The 15,828-nt window shown below is 37.4% G+C and overlaps 1 long non-coding RNA gene across 1 annotated transcript; it reads left to right on the forward strand.

Moving 5' to 3' along the window:
* The first annotated feature begins 1,702 nt into the window (after positions 1-1,702).
* Positions 1,703-7,863, forward strand: LOC133208219 (uncharacterized). Its single transcript, XR_009724296.1, has 3 exons — positions 1,703-3,287; positions 3,422-5,026; positions 6,941-7,863. It is a non-coding gene; the product is annotated as an uncharacterized LOC133208219 (long non-coding RNA).
* The last annotated feature ends 7,965 nt before the right edge of the window (positions 7,864-15,828 follow it).

Here is a 15,828-nt window from a genome sequence, read left to right on the forward strand (position 1 = left end):
TCTGCTTTATATATTTAGACTCCCCATACTAATCTTCTCTTCTGTGGGTCTGATGTCATCACCATTATTATAAGCAGAACTTATCACTTGATTGACAGCAAATAACCTTTCCAAAAAGTAGCTAATGAGTAAGAATGTTTTGTAAGAGTGACACATGATCATGACTGCCTGCAGTCCATTTTTGTTTGCAGGCAGTGGAAGAATTTTGCATATTTCTAAGGTCAGTGTCCCTAGTCCAGAGATGAAGGAGAAGATGTGTTTGTTTTTAAATTGCTCTTTTGCCTAAGAAACTCTCTTCCAGTTGTGCTGAAGGGGAGGAGTAGCCTCTGAAATAAATTCTGTTTTAACCAGCTAGACGGGCACAGGAATGGACTTTTCCCAACTGCATGCACAAAATGTTCATTGGCATTTCATATTTTTGCTTTAGGAAGTCAACTACTCAAACACACGTATAATGTTTTCTGAATGTCTGGTGATTCAGATGTCTGGGATCTTATTTTGCTTGTTTTCTTGAAAACTTTCAAAAAAAGGAATCGGCTTGCAAAACCACAAAAATGTACTTCTCAGCCAGCTGTGGTAAAACAGTTTCCTTGGCCATCTAAATTCTGGAGAGGTTTTTATAAAGAAAAAAATTATTCTGATGACTAGCAAGTGTTTATGAATTCATTATTAGTTAGCCATTAGAAGCTGGCTTGGAAGTGTTCAAAGTATGCAGCATGCATGGAAGTATTGAGAGAATATTTGTGAGAGACAAAGAACTGTTGTTGATATTTTGTAATACTAGATCTGAGACGACTGTTATAAAACAGATATGCTGTAAATGTGTGAATGAGAACCAGACTGGTTTCTGTTGGTTTTGGTTTGTTTTTTTGGGTTTTGGTGGTGTTTTTTTTTCCACTTAAAAATAAATATGGCATTTAACTGTATTTCATTGTAAGGATGTAACTAAGAGTAAAATATAATTCTACATACTTGACCTAACTTATTAAATAGGGTATTTAGGGCTTCTAATATCATAGAGTCTAAACACTATTAAAGAAGTGAAACAAAATTTATAATTAATTCTAGAACATAAACAGGTATAGAAAAATAGTATCCCTTATACTAATTGTTTGTCATTAGAGGCCACCTGCCAGATTATGTTTTGTTTGTTTAACCTGGTACGACTGGTTGCAGTAAGGTGTTACGTGTATTTTGGGTAACGGGATTTGACTTTTTTTGTGTCTAATGTTGGACATACAATTCTTATTTTAATGGTCTATACTAAATATGTTACTATATGAATGGTGACTTCTGAATTATTTATTTTAAGTCATAGCAGCCTCCCAGTATCTGAAGGGGGCCTGTAAGGATGCTGGAGAGGGACTCTTCATTAGGGTCTGTAGTGATAGGACAAGGGGTAACAGGTTAAAACTTAAACAGGGGAAGTTTAGATTGGATATAAGGAAGAAGTTCTTTACTGTGAGGGTAGTGAGGCACTGGAATGGGTTGCCCAAGGAAGTTGTGAATGTTCCATCCCTGACGGTGTTCAAGGCCAGGTTGGACGAGGCCTTGGGTGATATGGTTTAGAGCGAGGTGTCCCTGCCCATGGCAGGGGGGCTGGAACTTGATGATCTTAAGGTCCTTTCCAACCCTAACTATTCTATGAGTCTATGTTCATATAAATAGACATAAAAATATTTCTAAAGATATATATAAATATTTGAAGTGGTCTAGAAATAAGCCTAAATGGTAAAGAATTTCCATGTGGTAGTTCTTGCAGCACTGGATTGTCACAGGGGGACTGATCCAGGAGACCAATTGCTATTGCATTGCCTTAGTTTCTGTTAGGGCACTGTAACAAAGGCAACTGAATTTCACTGCCTTAGTGGTACTGTTATTACCTTTTGCCTATACGGATTATTTTGTACCATGGCAAACTGACCAATAAGGAATAATGTTGTAATGGAGAATGTGGAATTATGAAAGTAAGTTGAACAGAAGGATAACAGAAACATGTGAGTCATGTACGAAACTAAATTACTTCATAACATACAGAAAAGTGTAGTAGATAAAGCTGTGATCTGATGCATGCATGGCATGCAAATGAACTAGTCTTTTCTCTAGAGTTTCTTAAGTGATTACAGAAATACTGAAATGCCCCATCTGGGATTTAAGCAATCCACTTAGAGGAAAGCATTTCTCAGAAACAACAAAATAAGAGACTGACAAAGCTTCCTTCATAAATGACTCCTGCTAAACCCCTCAATACAGAGCCTCTTTTGAGTGTCCTGTCCAAACCAGTCCAGGTCTGCTGGTGACATCATGAAATGTGAGATGCCTATGAGCTAGTCTCTGGCCACAACGGAGCTTTGGCCACCTGTCTGTCCTGTGCTTCAGAAGATATTCAGGATGTTGACAGAGAAGAGTGGGACTTAGCTACTAAAACTTGGCAACTCAGCCTCTTCTATTTTCCAAGGACCAGTGCAGCTAGCAATCCTTGATTGGCTGTGTACCATCTTCCTCTGGCTCCAGCAGGAAAGCCAGAGTAGCTGACCTCTGGCTGGTTTCAGGTTCTTGATTTGTTTAGTCAGCTTCTGGTGCTTTCATACTTTCTCTGTAACTGCTGCCAAGAGGGTATTTAGTTTGCTTGCATTGTGGTCCACCTCCTGGGCATGGTTTTCCTTAAGAAACCTGACATCAGGTTTGAGCAGCTCACTCTCCTCATCATTAAATTAAAGCTGATGGTGCGGTGTGCAGTGATGATTTGTTCGTTTGCTTGCTTTTTAAGCTTCCTTAATCAAAATGATATACAAGTGGCTGAGTTATCAGATGCAAACATCCCATACCGCTGGACACATGCCAGGGATGCAGAAGCAGGTCTGAGAACATTTACGGTTCAATCTACTGTTGCCTTCTTCACAGCCCAGAAATTCCTCTGTTGGGTATTTGTTTGCATTAAGGGCTACCAGAAGCTATTTCTGAGGCATTTCACAATAATTTTACATCCTTCACCATCTTCCAAATGTGCCAGGGCATCTAAGGGAGATAGATGCCCTTTATGTCTGAATAGGCAAGTTAAAGATGCTCTTAGCATCCGCTGTCTCGATTACTATGTCTCCATGTTTTAAGAGGCACATGCAGACCTTTCCACTGTCACTTGGCTCCAAAGGTCCCAATTCATGTGTCCTTAATATAAATTTGGTATAGCCTTGTTGAAATTGATAGCTGTGGTTCCCAGATCTTTTGTATAACATCTAATCAATTGCAGTACTGTAAAAGGAGGTGTAAAAAGCTACCAGGCCTGTGTCAATCTATCAGATCATAGTTCTCCCTGGTGTGAGAGGCAGGAAACAAAACATCAGTCCCACAAGAAGTGCACATGCAGTATGCAACTCTTGTGTGAGTTGTCCTATGTCAGCACAATGGACTGAGACAACAGCCCTGTGGTAGCAACAATTGAAGTTTGAGGGGAAGATAGTTTTCAGCATTGTGTGTGCACTTCTAAATAATTCAAAGCAGATAAACAGTACCTACAGGTGCATTTTTTTTTTATTTTATTTCACACTGGTGGATCAAGATACTGTAACCCAAATATATATCCTTTAGATCCTTTTAGGCATACAACATCAAGACAACAGCTATTAGAAAATAAGGGAGTAATAAAGCAATCTGTATGCCATACAAATTCTATACAGCAGTTGTTTTCTGTTGTTGAATTTTGCATATGTTAGTTTTCTTTTGAATTCCAAGAGCTAAAGTGAGGAAATGATGTGATAAGATACAGATCTTTCAAAGTTAAGCTTTGCTAGTGGTATTGAGTGTCATACACTCTGTATACTTCTCAAGGATCTTTGCCATTGCAAGAGTTAGAAAATGAGAAGTCAATAAATAATATGATAGAGTATACTCTTCCTCCTTTTTAATGGGAGAATATTTCAGACATGGTGATGTAGCTGACAGATTTTTGGTTTAGCATAAAAGATAAAGGAGAAGAAAAGAGATTGAAATGCATAATCATATAGGAAATAAAGAAAAACCTAATTAGTAAAGGAACTAATTAGTAAGGGAACCTGTTGTGAATTTATCACAATAGAGTAGCTTACGCATAGCCTCGTCTAAGAAAGCTAAATACATGCTACCGTAATATGAAATAAAGGTAATATAGAATGATAAGCACATCACTTTTGATATTTCACTAATGCTAGCTAGTAATTGGGTTTTATCCAGCTCAAAGACAACCTTGAAGCATGCAAAGAAATGCTCATGTATATGCACAGGTGCACGTGTATTTGTCTGATCTTTAATTGTTACTACAGATACTATGACAAATAAATAAATTACCTGGTTTTACAAAGATTGATTTGATAAAAATATACAGAGTTGATTTGTCATATTTATCTTTGGTTTTCACCATAACAAAGGCTACAAATAGAAGAAGATGGTAAACAAACTGCAGAAGTATTGGGGCTTATAAGTAGCATTCTGAGCTGGGGACACAATGCAGATCCAAGTATTTTCTCTTCTGTACAAATTCGCAGACAATTCTGTCCTGTCATAGAAACTGTATCAGATAATAATCATGAAAGTATTGATAACCATCTATTATTGTGCTCTTAGATTAAAACGTACAGTATGTATCTCTATCAACCAATCTACTCAATATTGTTTCTAGAGAACAAGTAATCTGTAGAGTTGTTGAGATAACAGGATTTGCTATTTCCTGGTGTAATTACCCACAATTGTATGAGCATGACCCCTGTGCCAACTAACAAACTCTTGGCTATGTATGCAGGGTGACCCCAATCATGGTTACAGAAAAGCAGGATTTGAGGATTAGGCATATTTGTCCTTGTCAGGAGTTGTGTTTTTCTCCTCATATGGATTAAATAACTCTCAGAGTTGCTACTTTTGGCCTTCTGGTTGCAAGTTCATGTTTTGCTTCATCTCAGTTCTAGGAATGGTTGTTTCCTGAGAAAAATCAGGCTCAAAATACTTTGGGACACTCTCGTGGTTTTTGTGCATGTGGAATTGGCAAACCAGTACAGTACATAATAAGAATGAATTTCCAACTGTAGTGGTTTTATACCCTATGTTTTTAAGAGTTTGTAATAATTTTTCTGAAAATATATAAAGAGGAATCTTTGTAAAGATCATTCCTCCAGCTGTACAGTGTCATACATGTAATTTGGGGATTTCCATCTGTAACTATAGTAGCAATAACAGAACATATTTAAAGCCTGTTAGCTTTGATCATGTTTTTACTTAATTTAAAAATCACAGTGCTGATCCTGCAGTGAGATCCATTTACCAAGCAAAGGCCCAGGATCTGCACTTAGTATTATTCCAGTCTGTGTCTAGCTGCAGTTGCATTTTACATAAAATAAATGTGGGCATTTGTTTCAAGGTCAGCAATTTATGAATTAGTAATAATAATAATAGTAAATAGCCTCAAAATCCAGTACAATAGTAATTTGAAAACCTCAAAAATTGAAAGATCTGGAGAGGTTCCCCCCAGCAAAATTGCATGGTAGCAAGAAGGATGAGGTACAAAGTTGTATCTGTAAGTGTCTGCAATTATTTGGATTGTGGTAATTTGCACTTTCTGCATGATCATACTCTTTTAAACTCAAGGAGTCTGATAATACACACAAGAAAAAAAAAACACAGGCAGGTATTTCAAACAATCTGTAAAAAGAACAACATTAACATATAGATCCTTTTGAAAAGATTCCATCTATGGAACTGGGATTTTAAAAGAGATACCAGCAAAAGAATCGGGCTTATCTGATTTGCACAGGAAAAAATATCAGCCTGAAGGGCAGAGATCTTCTACACCAAAATCTGCATTCCCAGAGACCTTCCTTAAACTGAAACAAGCTGCAAAATGGGCTGATTTCTTAAAATATTAATAGTAAATTTTGATGAGACGTTCTCATTATGCTTTCACTGATGCAAATTCATTAAATTGCAATAATAATAAATCTTGAGAGACTATGTTTATAAATGAATATCAAAGGATTGTTTCTGACTTTTTTTAAGACTTCGAGATTTGTTTTGCAGGTAGCTGAACAATCATTTATCTTTGCTGACAGCCTGGTTTACATTATTACACTATGTGCTGCTCTACACCAAATGGCATTGTCCAATTGGGATTTGTTTTTAGGCTGCTTTGTAGCAGATGCAGGCTGGCACATCGCTGCCTACTCCAGTGATGTGTGTTACATTCCCAGCAGGAACCTCACTAAGAGGGGAGGAAGGAAACTGGTGGCAGAAATGATAGCAGTGCAAAGCACAAGTCTCAAAACTCCACTTCAGTGGGTCAGCTGCCAAAAATTCCACGTGAATGGTACTTTAAAGGTGTCTTTGCTTCCCATTCAGGACTTGATTTACAATTGAAAAATCATATACAGAGAATTTGCTAGAACTTTGAGTTAACACACACGTGACTAAAACAGTTGTCACTTCTTACTTGATACTGCAAATTCCTAGTCATCAGATATATATGCAATTCACTGCAGCAATTATGAACATTTAAAGTAGTAACCGTATTTTAAAAGAATGTATTCTAAGAGCTTGGTTCTGCGGCTTCTAGTATGAGCAGCAATCTTGTATTAAACTTAGCAGGAGTAGATCAGACTCTATGACTGCAAAAAATGTATTTTTTCTAGAAACCAAAGTAACTTAAATGTCTGTATTAAACCATTTCCATTGTTAAAGTATTTTTAATATGGGAATAAATATCATCTTTAAATAGTATGTCTTAAGACCTTTCCTCTCTATTGCATGGTTTATGTGCAAAATAAGTACGTGTAATATTTACGTAATTACACGTAATTATAAAAATAATATTTAATGCTAATACAGAGTATAATAAATACAACAATTACCTGAAAAAGTAATAGTTATGGGAACTGACATAATTCTGCTAACATCAACATTAATTTCCCATTGTTTCGAGTGGAACCATATTTTACCTAACTGATGGCCTCACCTTTACGAAAACAAGACAAGGATGGCTGATCATGGACCTGCGAACCAGGCTGGTGCGATGATTTCCTCTGAGAACTTGGCAAATGCTTTCCCTGTGAATACTATCAAAAGGGATACATAATTTAACAACTTCGCTACCCTTCCATGAGGAAAATAAAAAAATAAAGAAAAATCTGCTTGCTTTCTTTTTAGATGAGTATTTTTTCCTGCCAGTATGTCTGGCAGCTAATGTCACCACTAATACAGTTATGAAAGAGTAAACTTCCTGACCATCGCTTCATTAGCAGAATTATTAATTGTACTTCCTGAATTTTTATTAATTTTCATATTGAAGTCAGAAACAGTAACTTTTAATATTAAATGGAGCAGGCTGACAACTAGTAAATAGATCTTTACCGAAATTGTAAACAGAATGTAATATAAAAATCAGAGGAGGCACCACTGCTGTTCAGAGTAATAATCCAATTTCAGCTTCTTTGCTTGTAAAGGGAAAAAAACTCTGAACTGTGAGAGATTGGGTGAAGTTTATATGTAATGTCAGAAGGAATTTACCTGTCAGTATTGATTACACAAGAAAGGCAGAAAAACCTTTCTGCATACAGTTGGCTTCGCAGAATATACAAAAAGAATATGTGTGCTCAGATCTGCTTGTGTTAGCACAACCAGCCCTGTGTGGAACCTGAGCAATTGCAGGCCATCGTCACACAGTCTTTCTGATGGAGCAGAAATCTCAGCTACTTTTAAAAGGAGTAGTCCCACTCCTTTTAAAAGCAGCTGTGCCCTCAGCTTGCACTGCTGCTTGTGCTGTACATGCAGTAATGTTCTTGATGCTATGTGCTTAGCCGCAAGATGAGGCTTGAGTAACAGTCTTCTGCTGTTATCTTTGTTTGTTTGTTTGTTTTCCCCAGAGGTCTTTTGGAAAAGAAAAAGATTTTTGCATGGGCACTGGAGTCCAAGTAAGCAGTCAGATGCTCTACAGTGTCACCTGCAGCTTGAAAAAACTATTGCATGGGGCCCGATTTTGCAGCCATTGAAGTAAGCTGTATTCCTTTATTAATGTTTATGGCACAATTGCCAAATGACCATGAAATTTCAGCCTCAAGCTACACAGACATATATCTGAAGTGATTTTTTTTTTTTACTATTCAAGTGTTCTTGGCCACTGCTAAAGCCTCTGATAGCTTTTCTGTAGCCATGGACATTACTGAAGATTCATAGCTCTTTGCTCATTATTCTAAGAATACCCTTGATTTTTGTAGTATTATAAATTTATTTCCTGCCTTGTTAAAATCCATTGTGTATAGAGAAATCGTACCCAAGATTAATTTATTCCTATGCTACCAAAACATGTTTAAATCTGGTAGCCAGTAATTGTTTCATGTAACAAAAAAAATAGCAGGTTTTGTTAGAACTGAGACACTGTGATGTGGTAGCTTTTACAAAACAATAGTTATCTGAAGAGGAGATGTTTTTCTGTACTAATGGAAGTTATATAGTGTCACAATTTGTTCATTCAGAAAACATATCTTCTAAAAATAACTCTTAAAACAACTATGCACCTCTCTCAAGTGTAGGATTCTGCTGTTAGGTTTGGCTGCTGTGGTCACATAAACGGTAATACCAAGTGCTCCTCTCAAAAGAAATGCATAGTTTAACTACACATACATCTTAGCAGAGACAAGAGACCCAAATGTGACAAAAAAGAAAATTGCTGCCATCGTACAGTTTGATTAAAGCTTTAGGCATAGAGCTTTTAAAATGACAAATGCTCAGTGAAATAATATTATGTCTTTATACTCCAGAGTCCTATTAATTTGAGGTTTCAGGACTTTAAGAAATGTTGGTTAACTAGTCACCATTCATGTAAAGCATTAGCATTACAGTCATTTTATGAGCTGATAACTGAAGCATGGAAATACTAGGTTCTTCAGAAAGGATGAGATTGGGGTTCTTTTCCGTGTGTATTCCCTAGTAGGTATTTACAGAGATGTTAACTGCTTATGCAGTGTTCATCTCCATGGGTCTTCCATCAAGTTAGCCCAAAATGAGCAAGAACAATTTTGGGACAGACTGTGAACAACTTCAGTCATACCAAAAGCAGCATGTTAATGCAGCCTGAAGCTTTGTGTTGGATGCTGAGGAGTCCAAATATGATAGCTAAGAAGCCAAGTAGTATTGTTAAGGATTTGAAGCAGTTGCATATTCAAGGAAAGAACACAGACATTGCTGGCTGTTCTGCAGGAAAGTAAAGGTTTGCATCACTTAGATATACCTATATACTTTCCCTTCCCTTTCCTTTTCCCTTTTCCTTTCCCTTTCCCTTTTCTTTTCCCAGAAAGTAGCCTGCTAGGGTAAATAATGTGCAAATTGGGAAGCCACTGTTAGGTCTACTGAAATGCATCTCTGCACAGGCTTGGAATCTGTTTGTGATTTCAGTATAATTTAAAAATATGATCACTGCAGAAATTTTGTACTGTGTAGATATGGGAATTGTTCAGCTAATATACATTTAGCCTAATGTATAGTTTCCAACAGAAGCCATTAGCAGATGATTCGGAGAAAGCTGTAGAAGACTCATAATAATAATCTGATATACATACGAGATCTCAACTTACTATTAAACGTGTTTTGAATGTTAAAAACCTGAAGCATGGAATTTTTATATACTTCCAACAATTTTTTATTCAAAGAAATCTACTTTTGAGTTATTATTGGTAACAATTTAACCACTGAATCTCATGAAATTGTTGGTCTCTGTGATTTCACTTAACAAGAGGTTTTATAATATATTTAAAAGCATATTTTATTGTTATTTTTGCATTTTACAACAAATTTCCTCAGCAAGGACTTTAGTTCAAAATCTGTATTTTCTGTAAGATTCTGTAATTTTTATGTTTTGGTTTTTTTTTTTATCACAGGCCTTTTAGGCCTGATTCATTTTAAGGGTAAAAAACTAAGCTGCTTTCAGTTTGCCCTTTTACTGGTCCAGTTCATTCTTCTCATCCTTCTTTTAATTTCATCTAGCTGTGCAGTATCCTGTATCAAGATCTTTGCAGACTGTATCATTACACTACCTTCCAGATGAAGATATCAGTACCAGTTTGCTCTAACATTCTTCAACTTACTTATTATCACTTTCCTTATGCATCCCAACATTTCATTTACTTGTTTTGGCCACAGCTAAACATGACCTCAGCCCATTTTCTAAGCTGATACACTTTTTTAGAATGCTGTGAATGATATATATAACTCCTTTTCTTTGCTTCCATAGTACAATACTTGTAGTTAACCAAAACTGAGTTTTGCATGCCATTAGTCTGTCCATATAATGTTGAGTAATTGGGTCTTTTGAAATTCTTTCTAGTCCTCTCTAAACTTAATATAAAGAACTTGTCCTCTACAGATTTTGCTGCTCCCTTTTCTGATATTTGCTTTCTTTCCAGATCAGTAATATATTACACAGAACTATTATTTTACTTAGTAAAATTATTAATGTAATTCCAATATAAAAAAGCTCTAGTTTGACAATTTTTGTGTCTCTGAGATAGACTATTTCCTACCTGTGTTTCAGACTTATTGCCATTACTCTTTTTAGAATACCAGTTAATTAAAATAGAGTGGCTTAATTCTCATTTATACTGCTGGCTCCCTTTTTCATAGATGGAAAGCTACTGGTAATAAGAAACTTAGAGAAAATATCTCTATTATGGACCATGCATCTGACATAATTGGAAATGGTTTTCCCTTTCCCACCATAGTACAGTTTATGTTCTTAGCTTCCCTGTGTTACGGGGATTTTGGCTGGCTTTTTACAAGACATTATAGAATCATAGAGTGGTTTGGTTTGGAAGGAGCATTAAAGCTCATCTAATTCCAGAGCCCCGCCACGGGCAGGGACACCTTCCACAAGACCAAGTTGCTCAAAGTCCCTCCAGCTTGGCCTTGAACACTGCGAGGAATGAGAGGAATTCAAAACAAGGTAGTAACCATTCTGAAGTTCCTTGGGAAGGGCAGGGGAAAGAAGTCCATACGCCCGCATACAGATACCGAATCTTCAGTGCAGTACTGCCATCTGTTGGTAACTGCCTAGCAAACCTGCAGGGGAACTGCTACCGAGCCTTGATCGATGAACTGCCACACTGACTTGCTGTAGATTATTACTATTTTCTTCTTCCAAAAAGCTGCGCGTCCTTGGCAGGGCATTTGCGCTGTACTGCTGCATTGCTGGGGAAGTGGCTGGACAGGACAGGACAGGACAGGGGGCCTCTGGCTCCCAGCTCTGATCAAGACTGTTCAGACCCTCTTCTGCATCTGAAGCTACTAGCCAGGGCTAATTCTGTGAAGACCAGGCCTCCAAGGAGGGAAGAGAAGAAGTGGAATCTGTAAAATTTCTCTGCATGAGTTTTAAAACCTGTAAAACCTGTGACAGATAAAAAGTGTATTAAAAAAAAGAACAACTCTACTTTCTAGCCAAGAAATGTTTGTGTATCATAAATCTATTCAACAGCAATAATTTTCAGTACAAAAGACATGGTGTGAGATCTGGAGTCAGGCATATGGAGTTCCAGTTCCAGCAACTCATTAGGAAGCCCTCAGAGAATCATGTAGCGGTTCACTTTTCCAGTGCTGCCAAGCTGAGATGCTCTGCAGCAAGTTTCAGAAGTGCTATGCACCTGTATGTTGGGTTCAAGAGCTGATACCTCTGCTCAAGATCCATCAATATCCATGTTTTGTAAACTTTTGTCTTATCTAAGCCAAAGATGAACCAAAAGCCTGTATGAGGACTATGTGAAGTGAACCATGCGAATAAATAAATCAAAAAATTACTACATACATTAATTAATTCAAATAGACAAGCAATAAAACATAGAAAGAATTAGCAGAAGCTTTAAACAAAGTAATCACCACCTGTGGTTGCTGTCCTGACCATCAGAAAAGTCTTTAGAAGTATTCTGAGAAGACAATCCCAGGAACAAAAATGACAGGGCAGAAATAACATGGATATAATGGAGACATTGACATTGACCATATATCAATATTTTCCACACACATGCTACTTCATGGCCCAAAGGAAACATGTAACTGCTGTTCTGGATAAGACCCACATTACTGCTCTCCTTGCAAGTTTCCTTCACTGTTGCAGATGTCAGGTACCCTTTCCCCCCCCTCACCCCAAATTTTTTAACTGATTTACCTAGCAAAGTTAATTCAGAGCAATTTCTTCCTGTCTATCTTTACCGTGAAGTTTGCTCTCTCTCTGTGTTTGTATCTGACTATCGCAGTCTGAGTAAAAAGATTACTTCTCCTTGCAAACTGTCCTTTTCCTAAAAATTTAGAGCACTTAGTTTATCAGAAATACTTTAAAATGTAGGTATAAACAATCAGGTCAAATATTTCAGAATTGCTACATTGACAGTCAGTCTTGGCCTTAGGTTGTTATGTGTTTTTTTTTCCTAAAGCCTCCTCCAATCTCAAAGTATGTTTCTTCGCTGATCTGAGTGAGCCGTGTTCCAACCAGTTCGTGTAGTGAGTGTGCAGTTTGGTTTCTCCCACTCCTAAAACCAAAAGCTTTGTGAAACTTGCTTGTGAAGCTCTCTGAAAATCTGGCTTCTTGCTTGTATTTAAAACATAGTACTGGATCTGTAAGTCTGGTCCTATTTCTTATTATTCAGAAGAATCCATTCTGCTACTTTCTCTGTTGCCACTCATGTAGTTTGTTTCATTAGCAGAAAATGGAAGTCTGTAGTTTTGTTTGCTTTCACATAATAAAATAGGTTAGTACAATGGACTTAAGTGGAAGTGGAATTATATATGAAATTTTTTTATCATGCCAGAAAATTTCAATTAGGGGAAATTAGCCACTTGGTTCTTTCTGATAAATTAATCATAGAGATTATCTATTAAATGTGCCACTTAACCTTTCTGGCATAAGTGCCTGAGGCAGTAGTATTTAGGCTCTCCACATTCATTTGGAAATATTAATTTCTATGCAGCTGTCTTCCAAAATGGAATTTTCACTTGTCTTTTTTATAAGTAGGTCATTGTGCAGCTGTTGTTAATAGACTGGCATTTGTAAAATGGTAAATCCACCATTTTTCCTATCGGTCACAAAATTTATCTCCATTAATTACAGAATATCCATTACTAAAATGCCCTTTCTCAGCCCCAAAGGGTGTGATCCCTCGCTATGATAGCCTTTGGCCTTTTTGGAATAGGAATGTGTTTAAGACATCTATTTTGCAAGAGCTAATGCACCACTGTGTTCAGACTGTCTTCCATTAGTTTATGGGTTTGCCTTGATTCTACATCATCACTTCCATCTACATTAGAGCTGCCTTAAAATTAATCTTGAGGGAAATTGGTATGACAGCTATCAGCTGTCAAAGAAACAGCTGTCTTGACTACTGAACTTCCAGGTCCAAATCCTCCTCCTGCCCTGTACAATGAAATCAGTTGGTCTTTTCAGTGTAGACAAGGCCTTACTGTCCCTGTAGTGGTCAGCCGGTGCACAGCTTATGGAAACACAAGCAGCTCCTGGAACAGCTACAGACCTATCCTGTGGTCTTTGAAGATTAGAATTAGGACTTTGGCCTGGAAAACTTTCTTATGTGTCATAAATTTGCATAATCTGCTACAAGAATAGTTTGAACTCTAAAACTCTCTGAGGTGTGTATCCTAGGGAAAGAAGGAAGTGCTGGCACCAAAGGAATCTAAGAAAAGAAAATATGAATGGCAGGTAATTTATAAACTTGAAGGTTAATTAAATGAGAGACAACATCTCAAAATTTTAGAATATAGTGTTACAGAAGAAAGTAAATGGAATTTACATTATGTAATCAGCAAGCACATTAATCACAGGTAATAAAATCAGCACTTCAGAAAGTGGAATCGGTAGCAAGGCAGTGATGTTACACTCATAGTTTGTCCGTACTGTGAACTAGAATTAATATGTTATGGATTATGTTATTGATTAATTGAGCCTATACATTATTGCACAGATATAACTAAGTATGAGAAGAATGCTTGTAGATCTGGGATGTTAAGCCAGCAAAATCCTGCTGACTTTGGGTTTGGATCAAATAAAATTGAAGATCTTCAAGGTTTAACATCTGGAGGGTTTGGAGACAAATCAAATAGTGCAAGGACTATGGTAAAAAATGACAGCAATGGGGAAACAAAATCGAAGAGAGCTGTGGTGAAACTTGGACTAAGGTATAGTTGGGCAATTACACTGCATAAGAACATAGGCTTCAAATTTCACATGAAAATTGAAAATTGAACCGTTACATAGTTGCTACTTGATCAGAGCAGAAAGAAGCTACAGAGTTACACTGTGGTTCAGTAGTTTGCAAAGGAAGTGGAAAACTGAGGTGGCCAGGGAACTACAGTGAGGAATGAGGATTTAAGAAAGGAATCATCAAATAATATTTCAGCAGGTCATGTAACAAGAGGCGGTGAAATCCTGAATGTGAAGAAAGGAACACCTTGGATACCACCCATGTTTTATAGTGAAAGGCAGAACATGGGAATTGCCAGTTTTGAAACAATAAAAGTGTAAAAGTAGAGGCAAATTTGAGACATCAACATCTAAGAAAACAACAGGATAGCTGAGAGGAGCTGCAAGAGAAGTGAATGTAAATTTGTATACATGGCGGACCTTGAAGCCAATCAGTAGAAAGTGAAGAAAGTGTTCAGAGAACAATGACTACTGCTGACAGCAGGAGAGAAACTCAGGAACAGTGTATATAAAGAATCCCTGGATTTGGTGCAGATGTAATGAGACCACTTTAATGAAATCCAATTTGCCCTGCTTTGAGAAAAATTAGGAGTATTTCATGGCTTACTATCAAATGCTTTTAAATGCTATATTATTTATATAATTTTAAAAAGGGTATTCGTTGTGTCCCTGTAACTAATAGGAGGTATTTATTAAGCCAAAGAACTCTACACCCTGGGTTGCAGTGTGACACTGAACAGGGTTCTAAGATTATTGAGGGTTTTATCCTAAAAGCCTTGAAAAGGAAGGAAAATGTATAAAGTTTATATGGCAGAGTGCATGATGACATAAGTGGCTTCTTAAAGACTTACTGGGTGGGCATTTGTGGGCTTCTTTCTGGAATCAACTCCATAGTCCAATTGTTACCTGTCGTTCCATTTTCCTTCCTTAGGTGAAGGTATGCAGGGAACCACACGCACTGAGGGATGGTCAGGTAGATTCAGACAGCATGAGAGAAGGCTTTAACCTGGAGAAATTGCTCAAGCCTATGATTGGCAGGGATTAGAGTGGCCTCCAAAATGTAAAAAAAATAAGACATATCAAGTTATTGAGATTTATTTTGCTGAAGAAAAAAGGCTTTAGCCTATAAAACAGTTATTTAAAGTCTGAAAAATAAACCTTAGAAACAAGCAAGTGTGAGGTAAGGAGAGGCCTTTTTTAGGCAGTCTATTATCACTATACTAGAGGTACAGATTTGCTAATGTAATTAAGGATTGAGTAAGAATTTTGTTTTGCAGCAAGTACAAGATGTTGATCCTGCTGCTGAAAACTTGGGCTGTGATTTTAGTGACGCCAGTGAAGTTTGCCCTCAAGTTTGGGCTCAGATCCATAAAGGGGCTTAGGTGCATAAAATATGACTTCACTGGGATTTATTCACCTAAGCCACAGAGAGCAGTCTCTGGAATTTGACATGCTTCTTTACATGCCCGTGTTTAGGCAACGTTCTGCTTTGTGCCCAGAACAGCCCTTTTTTTCCTTCTGAAGAATGGTGCAGCTGCTCACCGGCCTGCCCTGGCCTGCATTCCGAGCAGCGGACCGTGGCGCCGGCCGGCAGTCGCCGCAGGTCAGCCGCGTTGAGC

The sequence above is a fragment of the Neopsephotus bourkii genome, unplaced genomic scaffold (assembly GCF_033783945.1).
Source record: "Neopsephotus bourkii isolate Nb327-2 ecotype Australia unplaced genomic scaffold, CSIRO-AGI_Nbou_v1 NB_245, whole genome shotgun sequence".
NCBI classification, from domain to species: Eukaryota; Metazoa; Chordata; class Aves; order Psittaciformes; family Psittacidae; genus Neopsephotus; species Neopsephotus bourkii.